The sequence below is a fragment of the Haplochromis burtoni genome, unplaced genomic scaffold (assembly GCF_018398535.1).
Source record: "Haplochromis burtoni strain Fernald_Lab_line unplaced genomic scaffold, NCSU_Asbu1 Contig_104, whole genome shotgun sequence".
In the NCBI taxonomy this organism is placed as follows: domain Eukaryota; kingdom Metazoa; phylum Chordata; class Actinopteri; order Cichliformes; family Cichlidae; genus Haplochromis; species Haplochromis burtoni.
In genome coordinates this window covers 1,793,649-1,810,329 of record NW_024582465.1, presented here as the reverse complement: position 1 = coordinate 1,810,329, position 16,681 = coordinate 1,793,649, and the positions used below count along the sequence as shown (strand labels likewise).

General features: G+C 42.2%; 1 pseudogene; it reads right to left on the bottom strand.

The window, feature by feature from the left end:
- Nucleotides 1-1,875: 1,875 nt before the first annotated feature.
- LOC121814936 lies at nt 1,876-6,291 on the bottom strand (annotated as a pseudogene).
- Between the last annotated feature and the right edge of the window lie 10,390 nt (nt 6,292-16,681).

The following is a 16,681-nucleotide window of genomic DNA, read 5'->3' as shown; positions in this document are numbered from 1 at the left end:
GGCCCCAGTGTGATTGTGTGTTTATGTGTGACGGACACTTCTAAAAGCCGGGGGGAAAGCTAGCCTGGCAGCCCGAGTTGTCTCGGAGCCAAACCTCCAGCTTGATGTGTGGTTAGCCTGCACAACTATACTTAGTGTAGCACACCCTGTGTGCAGTTATGTGTGTGTGTGTTTGTGCATGTGCCGTGTGGGGTCTGCCAGACAGAGACAAGGGGATGTCTATGTGCACCCCTACCTATTAATTCTGTTGGGGTGGGGGCTGTGGCTAATGGTTAAAGCTAACCACAGCTAAATTGAGCTGTTTGTAAATCCAGGCCTAGAACATATCAATGTGAGATGTGTATGTAAAACTGTCAGCTTAGTTCAAAACTTTAAGATTCTGTGTGTGTTTTTTTTCTTGTGTGTGTGTTGTGTGTGTGTGTGTGTGTGTGTGTTGTGTGTGTGTGTGTGTGTGATGTGTGTGTGTGTGTGTTTGATTGTGTGAGTCAATATTAGTCATCAATTACTTGTAGTACAGGGACATTGCTTCTTTTACAGACTCAAGAGTTCCCATAACAAAAATTTTTCATTTTTGTGGACACTCAGTTTCAGCTTAAGATCAAGGTGCCCTTAAGTTAATATCTGGTTAGGTTATAGTTAGCTGAAGGTAATGCTGGATCAGTCCACGTAATGTCAGTTGAGATGTGAGAGAAAGTGAGAGACGTGGATGAATACTCCATATTTACAACCAACTTAGGAAGGGAGTGAATTAGGAACAAAGAAACAGTGAAAGAATATTTAATAAAATGAATGTGGCCTAAAAATTTCTGTCATCATATGTATATTTTATTGGTACAGCATCAAAAGTGTTTATTGAGTTTTGTTTATCTCTGGTCAATGAGTTTATTACATGGTGAAAACATTAATTAAAGATGGATATCCATAATGTTCTGTCTACACATCTACACTAACAGGCTCAGCCAGGGGCAGAAATTAGGGAATTAAGAGGATTGTTTAAAATATACGGGTGCCAAAACCTGAAGACAATCAGTAATGCTTGTTTTCACTGATTGATGCAGTTCTTTGAAATATTTTACAGGGCTGTTAAAAAATTATTTGCCCTCTTCCTGATTCCTTTTCTTTTTCTTTTTTGTTTGGATATTTGTCACACATACATTTTTCAGATCACCAAACAGATGTTAATATCATTCAGAAATAACCCAGTAAGTAAGTAAACCCAGTATTAACCCAGTAAGTAAAAATACAAATTTTAATCAGTGTTTCATTTATTAAGGGGGGAAATGCTGTTCTCACCCACCTGGCCCTGCATGAAAAAGTAATTTCCCCCTAAACATAATAATAATTGTGCCACCTTTGGCTGTAAGAAATGTTGTTGTAATCAAGCATTCGCAATAGCTGGCAGGCCTTTCACATTGCTGTGGAGGAATTTTGGCCCACTGATTTTGTTTTTATTCAGCTCCACATTGCAGGGTTTTCAAGCATGAATGACTTGTTTAAGTTATCGCCAAAGCATCACAATTGAATTTAATACCAAGCTTGAACTAAGCCACTCCAAAACCTTTTCTTTTTTTCTTCTCTTCTTTTTTAAGCCACTAAGATTTGGACTTGCTGGTGTATTTCAAATCATTGTTGTGCTACAAAAGCCAAAGTGTAAAGTGTACTTCAGGGTATGAACTGAAGGCCAGGGATTCTCCTTCAGGATTTTCTGGTAGGGAGAGACCCCGAACACCTAAACAAACAGTCCACTAGTCCGGGCTTAATCAAAGGTCCAGAACGGCTGAAACGGGGAGTCCGAGAACTGGCTGTGGGTTCACCAGGCCGGGAAAGACAGGCCGGACGAGTGCTGGCGGGCACAGAGCGCTCTCAGAGGGAGGGTCAGAGTCCAACATTCCGGCAGCAGGTGGCAGGCCGCAGAGGGGGGGCATGGGCCGGCACCACAGGAGCATCCTGCAGAACGTGTGCAGGCTTAAGGCGGTCCACTGAAACTGCCTCCTGCCAGCCCCCAAAATCCAAAACAAAATGCTTGGTACCTGGTGCAATAACCCAAAACGGGCCGCCGTAAAGTGGATGCAAGGGGGGTTGATGGGTGTCACGCCGAATAAAAACGAAAGGAGAAGATTCCAATGACCGCAGAACAAAAACATCTGGCAGGCAGTGGTGCACGGGGCCAGGGACAGAAAAGGAGCCTCCAGGGGAGTGGAGAGCCGGCACCGAGACATGCCCAAGGACCAGTTCAGCAGGAGAAACCCCAAGGTCCTCCTTAACTGCGCTGCACAACCCCAACAAAACCCAAGGCAGACGGTTGACCAAGTTACCACTCGTTAAGGAAGCACGGAGCGCGGCCTTGAGCAACCCGTGAAACTGCTCGCACATCCCGTTAGCCTGCGGGTGGTATGCCGTGGTGTGGTGGACCTTGATCCCCAGGCCGTCAGCCATGGCGGACCAAAGTTCTGACACAAACTGAGGGCCTCTGTCCGAGGTAATGTCAGCGGGGGGACCAAAACGCGAAACCCACGTGGACACGAACGCCAGGGGAACCACCTCCGGCCACCTGGTGGTGCAGTCCACCACAGTCAAAAGGTGTGTGAAACCCTGCGACTGTGGGAGCGGTCCGACCAAATCGACGTGCACATGGTCGAAACGCCTACCAGGTACGCGGAAAGGTTTGAGGGGCGCCTGAGTGTTTGAGCGTTGGCACGGAACACATGTGGCAGCAGCGCATGGGACAGGCAATCAGCAACCTGGTTGGACTTACCAGCTACGTGCTGAATGTCTGTAGTAAACTCTGACATTGCTGCCAACTGACGCTGCTGGCGCGCACTCCAAGGGTCAGAAACCTTGGACATGGCAAAAGTCAGAGGCTTATGGTCAATGTATTCGGTAAAATTGCGGCCCTCGAGAAAAAATCGAAAATGTCACTTCGCGAGATGCAGAGCCAACAACTCTCTGTCGAAAACACTGTACTTGCGCTCAGCATCTCGGAGCATGCGACTGAAAAAGGCGAGGGGCTGCCAGATGCCGGAGATGCGCTGTTCCAACACAGCGCCCACCGCTACATCCGACGCATCAGTGGTCAATGCAATCTCCACTGACGGGAACGGATGGGCCAGCAGAGCAGCGTCGACCAATGCCGACTTTGCCGCGGAAAACGCACAGAAGCGGTTAGGGGACCAGTCAACGGGGTCTTTTGCTATTTTACCTTTTAAAGCAGCATAGAGTGGTTGTAACCAGTGAGCAGCCCGGGGAAGGAAACAATTATAAAAATTGATCATCCCCAGGAACTCCTCGGTTTGGACCCTGTCCGGCAACGGGACCATACTGTCAGCGGAGATACGGTGCCCCAGGACATTCAGGACCGGCAAACCAAACTGGCACTGGCACTGATCATCAACCGACGAGTTGATGCACCAAATCGATTTTGGAAAAAATCGAGGTCCCAGCGAGATGGGCAGAAAAATCCTGGATGTGGGGAATCGGGTAACGGTTGTTCTCTGTAACATTATTTAAACGCCGAAAATCCCCGCATGGTCGCCACCGCCCATCTAGCTTGGGTACCGTTTAAAGTGGAGAGGCACAGGCGCTGTTCGAGCGCTGCACAATGCCCAGGCACTCCATCCAGGTGCTCCATAGCCGCGAACTCCTCCCAAGCGACGGACAGTTTTGCGGGGTCGAGGCGACGAGTGCGGGCGAACACCGGGGGTCTGTCTGTGGAGATAAAATGCTCAACTCCGTGTTTTTCTGCCGCGCTGGAGAAATTAGGAGTTGACAGCCACGGAAACTCTAACAGCAAATGCTGAAACACGTCTCCGGAGGCCACTAAATTGGCCTGGATGAGGGGGTCGGCGGCCCGGGTAAAACGGGGTAGTGAAATGAATGACACAGCGTCGATCAAACGTCTGTGGGCAACATCGACTAACAGCCCATGGGCACGAAGGAAATCTGAGCCTAGGATAGGCACAGAGCTGGTAGCAACAACAAAGTTACACTGGAATTCCCTGCTGTGGAAAGTAACAGTCACTAACCTTTCTAAGTTGCAATAGGAGAACCGTTAGCCGCAATCAGCCGCGGACCGTGGCCTGCCGCTAAACGGTCCGCGGCAGAGGGCGGGATGAGGCTCTTCTGGGAGCCAGAGTCCACCAGTAAACAGCGCCCGAAGCATGAGACTTCAATGAAGAGCAGCCTTTCCATATCGTCAGCGACTGTTTCCTCGTTTCCCTGAGTCAGAAAAAGAGCAGGGTGGCAGGCAGAAATCTGCTCTGGCGCCAAAACGCTGATGGTAGAAACAAAAATCTTTCCCACGGTGCCGCTGCGTAGTGGTTCCTGCCATCAGCGCCAGCTCGTCCGCTTCGGAGAAGGCTGGTGGGGGTGTCACCGGCGGGTCCACGGCCGGGGCGTGCACTCCCAACGTGCGGGAGACCAGGAGGATGCAATTCGCCTCTACAGGCAGGAAGCGGTACTCCTACGCCGCTAGAAACGGGGAGTTGGCGAGGCCGGTTCTCACAGCGACGGGCAGTTGTCTGAGAAAGAGATGGACAAAAAGGAATCCCCCATCGTCCTAACCGAGCAGGGACAACATGTTTTCCATGAGTTCAAGAGCTGGCGGGTGGCTAGCGGATCGAGCGATGCCACCACATGATTAAATTTCTTGTCATTAGCTGAGATGCTGTGGAGAGCAAACTGAGCCTCCACGTGGACAAACCAAGATGAGGGGTCGTGGAGCCAGAAGTCTGGCAACTGGAGCGCCACGGCAAATGAAGCTGCAGCAGGAGGCAGAGGGCCAGCGGTAGCTGGCGCATCCAGGGCGAACTCAATGGTTCGCTGCGTGTTCAAGGTAGGGTCACCAATATGGAGACATTTGACACACGACACAGGAGCTGCAGTTTTACACTCCAACTTTATTCACCTCCAAACATGAACTGAGCATATTGCGCCCAAACACAGCAGAACCCTTCCTCCCTTGGGTGTGAGTGGAGCCCTCTAGTGGGTCGCCACACAACTATTTTGCTGGTAATACCTGAAATGAGTAAAGAAAAACAACAGCCTATTTATGCAAGATATATTCAGAATTTTATTGAGGGGGGGGGGGTTATATTGGTTGGTTCTGATTATTGGGGGTCATAACCCCCCAAACCCTCTGGAAATTATGCCCCCTACTTTTTATGAAATGCTGTGTGAGTTTTATGCCAGATGTAACAGGACACAAACCTTCCAGAAACTTCAACTTTTGTCTCATCAGTCCACCGTGAGCCCTGGCAGCTGACCTCTCATATGTCAGTACATGATGTCTTTTACTTTTATTACTAGAACCTTCAGTTTCTTTAGTTTAGTTTAGTTTTTCACATCCTCAGTTTGTTTTGCCTGTTGTTAAAAGTTGCTGGAATTTATTGACCTTGGGTACCATTGCTGCTGTGTGTGCTCCTTTAGATGAAGAAGAAAACAGAATGCATGCAGGTAGCCTTTGTGGTGTTTTACCATCATGCAGTTACAGCTAAGTTTTTATCACCAAATTTAGATATATATGTACTTGGATGATTAATTCTGTGAGTTTGTAGAGTATGTGAGCATATTTCTGCCAGTGATAATAGATGTGGACAATGACTTCGCTCCCCTTTTTTTGTACAAAATTGTCTTGATGTTTCTTGACCCGCATAACTGCTGTCTTGCTAGTAAAGAGTTTCCCACATTCAGGCATCTTTAACGTGATGGATCAAGCACAACCCATACAAAAATCCAAAATATTCAGACAATACTGCAAATTCAGACATTCTTTTTCCTTCATGCTCCTTTTTATAATACATGATAACAAACTAGTGTCCAGTGTAGTATTGTTTCATGATATCCAGCTACATTATTCCTTCTTGTTTAGTGAACCAGTTTTTAAACTGCTCCACCAGCAGGAATATTTTCTCTTGAATTCCTCCTTGTTAGAAGCTCTCAGGACATTATAGCTCTGACTTTTGGCCTATTTGTCATTAGTCCTATTGAGGTAGGAAGTGAAGCTTATTGTATTGTCTCACACATTTTCCTGTTCTAGTTTTTTCAAGCCCAAACAATGGTGTCTTGATCCTTTCCCGTTCAAACAAGACATAAAAGCAAACAGCTCTGTCAAACACTGACTTTGATTTTGGTCAGTGGTATTATTTGGCTATCTTTAGCTATCTTTAGGGGATAGACATCTATTAAACAGGTGATTTCATTTTAATTTTCCTGGGTTTTTAAGTCTTATCACCTTACACACAAAGAGGAATCTATGAGGGCTTAGTGGGGTTAAAGCTTTACCTGACTTGCCATTTTCACCCTTCTTAAAACAGCAAAACCCCCCTTCTTTAGTTTCCTATGACCTACTGATTTATAACCTAGGTAGTGCTTATTTCATTTGGGTCGGTTACAAAACCAAAATTATGCTATTTAAGACTTGTTTGGGATCTCAGGAAGATTTGTGACTCTCCACCATGGCGGGGGGCCGAAGGGAACAGGAGAGAGCTTATAGAGCCACAATGGCATGCTTAATTCGTTATTACACTGGTGGGATTTTGGGTGATCATTTTATAACTTAGAGACTGTCAGCGAGGCCTGAAACATTTTTGAACGCTCACTTGTTTCACACAGACGAGAGAGCGAGAGGGCAGGGATTGACTTTAGTGATGGATGTTACAGTCTGGAGGGTTGTGTGGTCCAAATAACACCCCTACCCCTTCCGGCTTCATCTTTTAACTTCAGTAGTAAAGAAAAGGGGTTTACATTCTTTGGGCTGAAAAATTTTTTGGTCACAGGAAGCTATGGAGCCCTTTGGCTCTGTGTGGTTCCTACAAAAGGAAAACCTTGTTATTTCCCATGTTTTCACTTCATCTCCTGCTTTGTCAGTGGTGGTTGCATGCGTGTAGGTGGTTCATGATCACCTCTGTGTGACTGTTTGTTTTTGTCTAGGTGTGTTTATATGTGAGTGTTTGGCTCAGTCATGCCTTATTGTTGTCTCGCTGGATGATTGATATGTTAGTCCAAGGGAATTTAAAAATTTCATTTCTCAAAGCAAGCTGTCAAGAGGCTATTGGTCATGCATTGTGTGCTTTTCCATATACAGCATAAAACATGAGAAAAAGGTATTGTGGACTTTTTTTTTTTTTTACATAAATCTGTAATCATTTGTAAAGTGTAATAAAATAATAGTTATGAAACTGAAATTTTCAATGTATTTTGCATGGTTTTATCTTTGTTTTGGTAATAATTGCATAGACATTGTATGTCTAACAATTTATAATTTCCTGCAGTGATTATATATAAATGTTCATCAACAATAATAACCTCCCCAACCCACCAGAAATTCAGGCAGTGCTGCTACAAAATAGCAACTGAAAGCGTATTAATTAAGGCGTGACGGTGGTTAAGCAGGGGATGAAAACGATGTGCCAGGAGTTCTCTGTTTTCGCCTGCTCTAGTGATCCTCAGACGTCTCCGAAAACGTCGGAGCACATTTGGAAATATATGACATCTTGATAAATCAAACAGATATTCGAAGCTTACACAGCTACATTCTCGCTTGAAAATAACTTAAAAGTTTATTTTGCGACCCAGAAAGAGTAATATTTAAAAGTTTTTAGCCGCTTCTCTGCCGTTGCCGCGTTTGGGTTTTGGACAAAATGCATTCTGGAATATTTAGTTGTACCAAGTACACACAAGTCACCACCAATGCATCGATAAAAAAGGTGGAGCGAGAACACATTCGGAAATCTTTTGTGTTCTCGGCTTGATGCGTACTTTGAATTGGAACAGTACTTGATCTCCGACTGATGACATATCACGAGTACACGAGAATCCAAGTACGCGAAAGTACGCATATTGAGACAGGCCCTCTGTTAGCTGCTGTTAGCCAGTTTTAGTGAAACTTTCTTTGAAGTGGATTAAGCTGCCTGTTGGACTTGTACACTTCTAAAACTCTTTACAAATAAACTCTCACACGATGTGAGACTGTAGTCAGAAAGTGATTTCTGAGCTACTCGAGCTCAGCGTTAGCTTAGATAATGCCTCTAGCCGCATACATAAAACATGATATTATATCACTGTATTCAAGATGGCAGGACAACATTGTGGCTTCCGTAAACCAGCACCCGCTCCTGTGTAGTTTGTGTGAATGAATTGGTTTGTGGGAAGATGTAATCATATGCTAATGAGTATGAGTAGATGAGTACAATATTATTTTTTTTCTATTAAACAAACCTTAAAAAATGACTGACTGTACCTTTAAAATGACCAAATACCAACAGAAGAAAAAGGTCAAATTAATTACCTTTGTAATTATGTCTGACCTACACAGTAATTTAGCCTCGGGTCACTCCAGTTTCTGTCATTGATATCTGTTGTTATTTCTACCCTGACACCTTCAGAGAAACAGAATTCTCACAAAGACCATTTTTTGTTTTTTTGTTGTTTTTTTTGGGGGGGGGGGTTCTCTGCTGATGGATGTAGTGATGCACCTTATCACTACAGCGCTCTGCGTTTACTCTGCGTTCACTCTGCAGCGAGGTGTGATCTAAGCCTCCTTCCATGGTCTCTTGGGCAGGAACAGCACTGCCTCATCCTGCTGTGCAGCACCAGGCTGCAGCGGAATTTTCATTATTTTCAAAGCTGCTGCTCCTTCTTGGGTGGTCCTCGCCATGTGTCGGCCCCCAGTATGCGTAAATATGTGAGTGTTTGAGTGTGTATGTGCGTTCGTGAGTTTGTGTCTTGTTGCTTGCACATTTTCTGAATACATTTTATCTACGTGGCTTCTCAAGTATATATTTTTGCCAAAAGCTCCACAAGTCACAGATTCCTTCCCCAACTAATTAGCCATAGCTGCATTTTATGAGGGTGATAATCTAAAGTGGGCAGCAGCCAAGTGGTTAGAGTCCAGCTAAGTCAGGAGACATGTCTGAAACTGACAGATAAGGCAAGTTTACTGATTTAATACCTGTTGATGCCTGTTTGTGATATCATATCTTTTATCTTAGGAAAGCAGTCAAAAAATTTAAGCAGTGTAATAGTTCTGATATATCTTTCCACATAGGCTGCAGATGGTACTTAGAAGTATTCACAAGTTGTTTAAAGATACCTAAGGCAGGATTTGTGGCTTGAAAAGTATATTTGAGAACACTGTACGTATAATATTGGATTACAGTGACACTCAGTTTGACAACAGATCCATTCTTGGTCATTTCAGGTTGTTTCAGCATTTTCAAAATGAAAAAATGGACATTTCCTTTAACATATTTGTACTAAATTGCACTTTTGCTTCAAGGAAATCTTCCCAGCAAAGTATGAGGAAATTAAGCACAAAAAAAGCTAAATGACCTACATGCTCCACACGCTTGTGTATTTGGACATTTGCACTCAGGCATCGACTTTTTAATAAGAAAAAGGCAGAACTCCAGGTATTTTTCAAAATTCTCATTTATTTTGCTTATGCAGAAGATTATATTGAATATCTGTCTGCGCAAAAATTCCTTCTGACTGAGTGCACACCCAGTGTGCATGCACTACAGCTTGATGTAGAAAATCATCCGCTTAAATATTTGTGGTTGTTTAAGAAGAAGCTTGCTTGGAAATTTGACTCTTCCTCCTCCAAAATGATTTTTCCGTTGTTTTGGCCAATTCCACAGAACCTGGAAACAGAGCCAAGCTCCGAGCCAAAAGAGCCAACTATTAGTCCGTGCAAAACTGCACATGTTCTGTAGAGTATAAACCAGCTGTATGTACCATCATGCTATTTTCACAGTAAAACTGTAGCACATGATCATCACACAGAAAAACTGCAACCAATTTTCTTGTCATGAGGTGGCTGCATGATGCATGATGAGGACTATTCCTGATATGAAGAAATGTGTAAAGGAAAGTGGAGAAGTCAAAACACTCTTTATGCTATTTTTTGATACTATGGACTATCATTCTCAGTCCCAGAGGTGCATTATAGTTTCCACAAGAGCTTTATGTGAGAATGGTTTCTGCATATCTACCACATAGCATCCTAACTAACTTCCTCTGCTTCTGCCGCAGAACTAAAATTCTCTGATGCTGTCAGTTTACTTTGAGCTCTGGTGAATCATTTCTAGATTTGAGGTTAGGTCAAAGCTGAAACACTAATATTGTGAACTGTGTTGAGCATTGTCATTGCAATGTAGCAAGGATCCTACAACAGTATCTCGAAGATCTGATGCAAAGTCAGAATTTTATAGAAAAAAAAGGGGATTTGGGTGTGGGAAAGCAAATTCAACCACAGAACAATAAACACGCACACACACTAGTGAGACCACTGACTTTAACTAAGTTTAGAATAGAAAAAGAAAGAAAACAAAAGGTTTTAAAGAGGAGTTCGCAACAAATATACTTCAATTCAATACAGTTTTATTTACATAGCACCAAATCACAATAGCAGTCATCTTAATTGTTAGGCGAAGACTCTATAATAATATGAGAGAAGTCCCCAATAAACAGACAGCCGCTTATGATCAACTAGCAGTGGTAAATAAAACTCCCTTTTAACAGGAAGGAACCCTCCGGCAGGACCAGGCTTAGGGAGGGGCAACCATCTGCCGTGAGAAGTTGGTTCGCTTAACCATTACTTTCACAAAGTGATATCATGCAGGCTGGCTTCATGGAAATACATGAATTGGCCATGGCTTCTTACCACAATATTCTGTTGTGGTGACACCTAACTGGTTAAAGTAACACATGAGGATCAAAGCAGCTGGTTTGTTGTTCATTGTCCAGGTTGCTAGCAATGATCAGTCCCACTTCCATCATTTTCAACATTAACCCAAGTAGTTTAGATGCCTGAATCTAAGAAAAATAGAGAGAAACAAAGAAAAAAAATGTCTAACATCTAAAAACAGCAACCTCAAATACATCTCAGCTCAAATATAGATTAATGAAAATAACTTCTTTGTGTGAACTGGTTTGAAATGTAAAGGTCGATTTTTGTTTAACCATGTTCAACCCTGATTCAGCGTGTTACTACATGATACCACACCTGTCACCAGCTCAACAGGTTTTTAAGGAAAAATCAGTTACCTACAGAAAGCTTTCTTGCATATCACCTACCTGCAGCCAGAAGACTTCCATGTAATAAGAAAATAGCATGCAGGCATGAATTCAACTGATGGAGTGTGGAGAGTCAATAATAAGTCTACAAGAAAACGATGGAGGCCAACACCTTCATTAACAGATGAGGTGCTTGTGTGAATGCAAATGTCAGATGCAGCAACCTGTTCTTTACACCCATGTGTGCCCGATTGCACCCATGTGACAGTGGTATAAGTAATAGTCCGGTTTGAGATATCTTTTTTTTGGGGGGGGGGTAGTATAAAAGTGCGCACGAGTGTGTCTCAGTCTGAGTGACTTTGTCCTTTTTTGTGCAAACATGCTTCTCTCTCTCTTCAACAATCTCAAAAACAATAGCCTGTGGTGAAGTCCTGAGAAGCAGCCAAAGCTAGAAACAATAAGAGGGGCGTTGCATGTCTCAGCAGGAAGCTGTTCATTGCCCGACTCTTGATCAAGGCAAATGTGAAAGACACAGCAAAAGCTGCAGCTGAAGTCAGGTGAAATACCTGAAATCTCAGAATCATACTGGGCTGCTTGCAATAGAGAATTTGCCCATTAAAAGACTAGGAGCAGAGAAAGTGATGGATTACCTTCACTGTTCATAGGAGTTTGTTAGGCTGGGAAGGACATTCAGTATGTTATCTTGCAATGCTTACTGGACAAAAAGACTGGTGAACTGTCCAGAGTGTACCCTGTCTCTCACCCTTTAGCAGCTGGGATAGAGTCCAGCCCCCCTCCAACCCTGAATTAGAAAATGAATGAATGGATAGAAGAAACAGCAAATGTTTATAGCCTGATTGCAATTTGAGGGATTTCTCAAATGTTCACAGCAGCTAGGATCTTGTAGTAGAAAAAACCTCCTAAAACATCAATCTTTGCTAAATCACCTTTTGTGAGTTTTATATACCTTGATAAAGGTGAGACAAACAGATTTACAAGAGCTTTTCTCATTATTTTCCTGTTATTTATTTATTAAAAGCAAAATGTTTTGAATCAAATTTAAAATAGAAATTCAGCTACTGAAATGTGTTATCAATCAAGTCACCAGGCAGGTAAGGCACAAGGACAAGTCTGGCCTTGCCTATCAGTCTCGGCGCCAAGTCAATATTTTCATAGCCCTGAATCCCAAATCACAAGTTTGACTCAGAGTCCTTGCCAATCTGTACAAACCTTACCCAGCCCCTAACTGCTGCTTCAATAATTTGATATAAACAAGTAAGAGAGGCTGCGTGAAAACAAGCCTGGACACATCGGTGTGCTCACTTTCACTTTTTGGTTCATCCCAGATCGTTCAATCATTTCAGTCTGAGGAAGGACAAGCACTGACTGATGAAAAGAAAATGCAGTTTGAACATGATTAGGTAAAACCCCCGTACTTTCCCCGGACGAAATCCTGCACACATGAATAAATAAAGGAGAAAAAGCCCACTTACTTAGTTCTTTACCTTTTGCTCTTTCTCATTCTGCTTTTTGTCTCCATGTTTCTCCCGCTATCCTTCCTCTGTATCGCCCTCAAAGTCCTTTCCTGAAGTGTGAACGTTATTAAAACCATATTGTGCAGCACCGGCCTTGACACCTTTTTTAGATATCATTTTTAATTCATAGTCCCTGTGGAGTGAGTGATGGTCTCCGTTTTCCTCTGTACCTTCTTGTACATTTACTGAAATCTTATACCCCTCCCTCTCTGTCTATCTGTGTTTATACAAAGAGCTGTCAAACTTACCAAAACATTAATTTAAAAAAAGTGACAAGATATATTGTAATTCCTCCAAAGGCACTTTATAGTACTGCCAGATGATAATTCTGAGGGATGCAGCAGAACAGGCTCACACTAAGAGGCAAACACATACGATTATGTGAGGTGTACAGCAGCAAAAGCTTACCACATAGAAAGGCACTCTTCAGATTAGACATGTGTCATATTGTAAGCAAATAAACATCAGCTGCAAGTGGAAAAGTTCTTGTTTTATTCTATTTTCTATTGTTAAAATTGAAATGAAAATATTTTGGAATGATCAATAATAATAGACATCAGTAATGCAGACCGCAACTGTTTACATCTTTAACAACTTTAAGTCTGCATTATTCGCCTTCTTCATTGCAGCCTTAAAGTGTCCCGATGTCTTTGTCACGACATTAGAAGATCCACTCACTTTACTGGTAACTTGCTTCCCTAAACATCTATGTATGCTGCCAAACAACAATATGTAAATTAATAATTGTTTAAATCACTACCACTTAGTACTGAACCCTGAATGATTTAACCATAATAAAGCCACTTTACGCAAGGGATGAACTAGTTTGGCACAGACAATTTATCCCATTTTAAACTGTATTTTTGGTAATAGAAGTATGTCACAAAAAACAGATTGCTGTAATATAAAAATTATATTTTTACACCAACAAGGTGATTCCCAGAGATCTATTAGCTGAAAACCTGGCATATCTTGGCATCATGTGTAGTGCGTCCTTAGAACAAGAGCAGGACAAAAGAACAAGTGGCAATCTCAAAATCTATGTACCGCAGATGAACATTTGTGCCCTGAAGAAATAAGGAGGAATCTACCAACGGACCTGACACTACAGTGTAGCCGTCTATGGTTTTGCTGAAGTCTCATCGGAAGGTGTCTCAGTGGAAGGTTGACTGTCAACGAGCCAGTCTTTAGGAATGAAAATAAGGAGAAAAGACCAAGGTACATCAAATTACATAAGAAATGGACTAAAAATCAGCAGCAGCAGGTCTTTTGCAGTGATGAATCCAGATTTGACATGTTTGTTTCAAATTGTCAGTATGTACGGAGAAGGTCAGAAGAGAGATACAATAAGTAGGTCCTTCTCTTCTGGCTAGAAAGCCATCAGTAAAACATGGTGGAGGCTCTGTCATGGTTTGTGGCTGCCAGAAATTTTGTGGATATTGTCAAATTGATGGAATTATGAATGCAGAAAAGTACTATCAGCTTTTGACCATGCAATATCATCTGGAAAGCATCTGATTGGCAACAGCTTCATTTTCCAGTACAATGACGATTCCATCCACACTGGAAATTCAGTAAAATCATAACTGGATAGAAAAAACATCCAATACAACACTATCAGTCATGGATTGACTTCCCCTGAGCCTGGCCCTCAACATTATTAAAGCAGTGTGGGATCATCTTGACAAAGAATGGAACAAAAGACAGACAAACATTATATGATAAAAGTCTGGTTTGAATATATTGTCTTTATGTGGCCAGATTCTTTAGCTAAAGTGACTGCATTAATTGCATTAATGTTAATCACTTTAGTGTTCCAGTGTTAAAGAAAGCAGAGTGCTGAGCTGGAAGGGGACTAGAAAAACCACACGATCTTAGAAATCCAGTTACAATAAAATGTTTAATCTGTATGAAGCCTTACTCATGTGACTCTTTGTTAATTAATAATTATACAACTCTGAAAACTGTAAAAATCTGTTTTATCATTCATCACAATGCTGCAAAACGATGCTCAAGTACTTTAGTCACTTCATTCAAAAAGATGCCATCCAGTGGTGAGTGCTGTGGCCACGCAGCAAGGAGTTTCCTGGTTTGAATCTGTTGGCCAGTTGGAGCCTTTCTGTTTGGGTACCCTGGCTTCTTTCCGCAGTCCAAAGTCATGCACGTATGGTTAATTGGCGTTTCTGAACTGGCTGCAGCAGCGAATGGTTGTGTGTCCCTCTGTGTTAGCCCTATAATGGATGTCTAGGGTGTACACTGCTTTTCAGCCTTTGGTATGGGCTTTAGCACTCTATCTCCATGAACTGGAGAAGCAGTTGTGAATAAGTGTGGACAGGAAGTGTATATAGATGTGTATTGTCCCAAAGCTGCAAACAGTGTTTCAATAAGGCTCAACCAGCTTCATTTTTCTGCAGGACCTGTTTTGCCAATCCCACAGATGAAATCACTTGAATCAACTTAATGTCCACGGTTCAACTATAGTTCTTTAAACTGCATTTGCAACACCACATTTCAGGTATATGATCATTTTCACCTCAAAGAAATACTTTTGTCGTAAGATTTATTCAGGAAACGCAAACCTCAGTATGCTCCAGTATCTTGGGTTGCTTTGTGCAGGTGGGAACAGGAGGAACGCTGTGAATGTTGAATATGGTGTTGCTGAAAATAGCAGGTGTGCACAGCAAACAGATGGAAGTCAAATTTTTAGGGTCTGCCTCAAGGGACTTTGAGCATTAGTCGCTATAGCAAAGCCTTTTGACAGAATACCCAGGCCTGTTTATGTAACTCCATTTCCAGATTTTGCATCAAAGGGACTCTTTGTAGCCATCAGAATTCAATTTGAATTTCAAAGGGAATACGCCAGCGCTTATTAAAGTACAGAGGATAAAATCAATGTATTCATTTGCAACACCAATGAGTTGAGTCAAATTAATTCTGTTTAATCTGCAAGTTTTTTGGCATTCACTCTTTGAGTCCCTGCCAGTGTTTTAATAAACAGCTTCGGGATCACGTTTGACCCTTCTGTTCCAGCGTTCTTTCCTTTGTGCAAAATCTCATTTAATCACTGTTATTGATTCTTCTTAATCGCTACTGCCGGTTTCATCTCATTTGGTGACCTCATCTGCAGTGCTAATGATATACGCAGTGCCATCTGTTCAGTTTGAAGGCAGATCTGGTTATCTGCCAGGTGGCACCTATTCCCAATTGGCATACCCATACAAAGCTCAAATGAGTTGGTCATTCATTACAGAGCTTCTCCTCCACACTAGCTCATTATGTACTACTGAACAGCATTTATACTTGTCTATTTATTACTATTGTTTATTACACTCTTACCTGGTAAATGTTGAGTTATTGCTATTTACTGTTTTAACCCTTTTTGTTTTTAATTTTTTTTATTTTTGCACCAATCAAAATTTTATACCTTAGTGAATATGTTTTGTTTATGTGACCTAGATGACCTAGATGACTGAAAACCTACACAGACATGTGCAAAAGATCTTCACTCGTGCATCACAAATGCTTAATGTGTTGAAATGAGTGCAGGTGGGATGGGGTGGTGCTTTAATTATCCCTTCAAAATTCACTATCTTTATGTAAATTCTCTCAAGCAAGCATGGTCTTTACTTCAAAACATGCATTATATTAAACCTCCTTTTTAAAATTCTCATTGCGTTTGGACAAATTTCCACTTGTGGCAACTGTTAAATTATGTGCAGGCGACATACGCTGAACATGACATGTTAAACAAATGGAAATCATGACATTCGCAGGGGGATGATGAAATGAAAAGAATATATACAAAAATAAAAAGAATTTGGATTTATATTAAATCTGTTCTTTTTTAAACATAGGCTTTGATAGTCACTGTATGTGTGAATATGTTCGTGCAGAGTTTCATTCAGACATGTTCAGGAGGAGATGGGGTACACACAGGCACATATACACACATGTGCTACAATCATAGTAAGATTTTACGGCAAAGCGTTATAGAAAACAATGGCAAAGGCCAACAGAGGTTGTGCTCAGAGCAATGATAATGGGCACTCTGCACTGTGTCTGACAGCTCACCGTTTTATGGCCAGAAGAGAAGGCCTTTGGTAACTCAGCACCAACAGATGTGTTTACGCAAC